This window comes from Myotis brandtii, unplaced genomic scaffold (assembly GCF_000412655.1).
Source record: "Myotis brandtii unplaced genomic scaffold, ASM41265v1 scaffold138, whole genome shotgun sequence".
Classification (NCBI taxonomy): domain Eukaryota; kingdom Metazoa; phylum Chordata; class Mammalia; order Chiroptera; family Vespertilionidae; genus Myotis; species Myotis brandtii.
Genome location: NW_005354915.1, coordinates 1509392 through 1512799, shown reverse-complemented (window position 1 = coordinate 1512799; position 3408 = coordinate 1509392). Strand labels below are relative to the sequence as shown.

Sequence of the window (3408 nt, the reverse complement as noted above, 5' to 3'; positions counted from 1 at the left end):
CCTGCAGGTGCCGAGCGCGGGTGGGCCGCGTAGGTGAACAGGACGGCGCGGCCCCCGCGGAGCTGACGTGGTATCTGGGGAAGACGGGTTATCAACAATGTGGAAGGGGGGACCTCCCCTCCCTGGATCTGTGAGGTCACGTGGGAAACGCGCGGTAATGCCTCGAGTCGCTCCCATTTACAGAATGTTCCACGCCCCTTGTTTCTTCTGTTCCCACCTTGACTGTGTCGTGGTTACCGCCACCTCCTGGGTGAGGACTTGCGCCCGGTGGGGTGAGGGCGCTTGTCCAAAAGCCACACAGCCAGGAGGTTGCAAAGCCAGAATTCAAACTCAGCACTCTGTCCCGGGTCAAAAAAAAAAAAATCTCTGGTCTTTCTAGAACATTCTTTCTCCTCAGACCCCCCCCCCCCCCCTCAAAGTTATTCCTCAGAAATTTTGTCCGGAGGCGCTTTGTGAAATATTTGCTTTCACAAAACTTAAGACCATGGAGACATCACTTCCAAGAGGAGTATTTTAATGTTTCTTAAGTAGGTGCCTCTACCATGGGTAGATTTACAGAAATGCTGTAAAAAAAAAAAATTAGACTTTCACACACTGCAGTTCCTTCATCTCTTTTATTCCCTGTTTTCCGTCCAACATACATTCGGTCGGTCATGTCCCGGGAATTGGGAAGTGAACCAGGCACCCAGTTTAGTGTTGGCTCACAGCAGGTGCTGTAGATGTTTGTCAAATAACGCTCATCCGAGTGGGTGGGAGCTGCGTGGAGGGGCGGGGGTGGGGGGGGGCAGGAACATGGGCAGTAGTGTCAACGATAAAATGAAAAAAGGAACGCTTACCGGAGACTTTACACTGGCCTCCACCTGTGTCTGCCCTTTCCAGCCGCCCGCTGCTCCCCATGCTGACGCCCTGGGCTGACAGGCACCTGGAGCCAGAACCAGTGCCGGGAGGATGGTGCGCAGTCGGGTGCCCGCCCCCAGCAGGGATCTCCCTGGCGGCCGCTGGCTGTTAACAAGCCGATGGCTTCACTAAAGCTGCTTTGCAGGTGTGTATCAAGAGTGACTGTTGCGGCCCGGCCGGCGTGGCTCGGGGTTGAGGGTGGACCTAATGCACTGGGAGGCCACGATCCGATTCCCGGTCAGGGCACAGGCCCGGGTTGCGGGCTCGATCCCCAGTGTGGGGCGTGCAGGAGGCAGCCCATCCATGATTCTCTCTCATCATGGGTGTTTCTGTCCCTCTCTCCCTTCCTCTCTCTGAAATCGATAAAAACACATTTAAAAAAAGGAGAGTGAATGTTCCGGGCTGGTGGGTGGTGGGAGCCCCTGGAGGTTTTCCTGGCCGACTCCTGCCTCCGCCAGGATGGGAGCACAAGCCGTGTGATGCAGATGAGGAGCCGCGGCTGGGACAGGGAGGTAACCGTTGCTTCCCTTCCGTAAAGTGTGTTTATCTAGGAGTGCCCAGATGTAGGCGTGCAACATCACATCGATTGGACTTTTGTGCGACTTAAAGATTGGTTCACTTTCAGTGCAGTGCTGCCCCGGATGTCCAGACCGTTCAGAAGAGCAGACGGGAAGGGGAGGGGCAGGTCTGAGGAAGCCGTGAATAGAGAGAACACAGGATAGGCTGCCCTTCCAGTGCGAGAGGTTCATTCCCCTCGCGTTCTTCTTCGTTCTGACCTTTGACCTGTTTGGTTCTGTTTGCTGGGGTCAGGGGGCACCGTTATTTCTTCGCTCCACGTGTTTGCAGCTTTACTGCTGCCGCCAGACCTGCAGCTGCGACCGCTATTCCTGGCTGCTGCTCTGGAGCACTTAGTCTATTCCAGGCTCAAATACATTTAAAAAAAATTTAGTCTCGTCAGCGGCTTATGAAAAAGTAGTTACTCTTTCCATTTTGCAGGGCAGTTAAGGGGCTACAAAGCAGACAAATGGTAGGGTGCAGCTTCTCCTCCAGGCCTGCCTCCCCTAAATGTTTTATTGATTTTAGAGAGAGAGAGGAAGAGAGAGAGAGACAGACAGACAGACATTGATTTGTTCCACTTATTTATTCATTCACTGATTGATTCTTGTATGTGTCCTGACCGGGGATCAAACCTCGAAACCGTGGTGGATGGGCAAGAGCTCTAAACCACTGAGCTGCTAGGCCGTGGCCCAGAACCGGTGTTCGTGCCTAGTATTCCAGGACTCGGTGCTAGTGTTCAATATTCACGTAAATACTCTGTACGTCCCACTGAAGCTCTGAGATGACGGTGAGAACACACACGATACCGTAAAATAAACACACAGAAGTCAGGGTCATGCACAGTACAGATCGGATAGGAAAGTAGCGTCAGGAGAAACAAAAACACTCAGACCATCCATAGTGGGTCATACAGTTGGGCTACACATTCAGCTCTCAGCTTCTTGAACTCAAGGAGAAAGAAAATTAAAAAAAAAGAAAGAAATTGAATTAATTTTGTCCTGGCAAATAAGGCATTTGAATTCCTCTGGAAAAAAAAAATGAAGCTTTTCTAACCGCTGGTCTGGAAGGCAGAATTCTTGGGTTTCATCACAACGCCCGAGAGGGCTTGGGGACCACTGAGTGACGAAGGCGTAGGCCCAGGGTCCTCACTCTTTAGGGGAGAGCGTGGACCATCACATTTGCATGGGAATCGTAACGTGATTTTGAATATCAGTACTTTCCAGTAACACCTTCGGAATTTTGTTTTTCCCCGAGGGATTGGGACACGTGTTATCCTGTCCCCGGGGTTGGTCTCCCTCACTCGTCTGCTTATTTCACAGTTGTTCGCTGGGCACCAGCCGTGTGCCAAGTCCTGTCTAGGCGTCGAGGACACCTCAGTGGTGGCCAGGCGCTGACCTGGCACAGCTGGGCCTCCACCTGGTCACGCTCTCCTGTTGGCTTCTCTGCACTGACTTTGGTTCGCCCTCCGGTGTTGGCCTAAACATCCCTGAGACGACACTCAACACCTTCCCCTGGAACTGTCTCCCTGCCTTCTGCCCCGGGCTCTGTCTGACTTATCTTTCTGTCCCTTCCCAGGACCTAAAATTAATAACAGCCACAAATACTGAACACAGCCCCTGTGTGTCAGGCGCTTTAGCTACAGTATCTGTGACCCCCCCGACAGCCTTTAGTAATGCATCCTCTTTTTAGAAAAATCATGTCACACACGCTTGCTATTCAGTCTCTGAGACTCGCAAGTTCCACGGAAGCGCACATGGACCCCGCCCCCAGGTCCCAGGCTGGAATACTTGCTCTAAAGAGAAAGATTATTTCCATGTTGCAAATGAGGCAACTGGGTCCGGCGGGGGTTAATTCACTGGCAACTTTGCACAGAAGGTAGTGGAGCCAATTTGACTCCATGTTTTTTTTTTACTCCAAATTCTTCATCCCCTCTGCTCCTCCCCGCCCCCCTGT

The 3408-nt window shown here is 52.3% G+C and overlaps 1 protein-coding gene across 1 annotated transcript in view; it reads left to right on the top strand.

Moving 5' to 3' along the window:
• Positions 1–884: 884 nt before the first annotated feature.
• The window catches only part of EFCAB6 (EF-hand calcium binding domain 6), a 169581-nt gene continuing 167057 nt past the window's right edge, over positions 885–3408 (top strand). Inside the window, exon 1 of the mRNA XM_014535127.1 lies at positions 885–1042. The gene's annotated coding sequence lies outside the window, so the exon portion shown is untranslated. The remainder of the gene's footprint in view (positions 1043–3408) is intronic.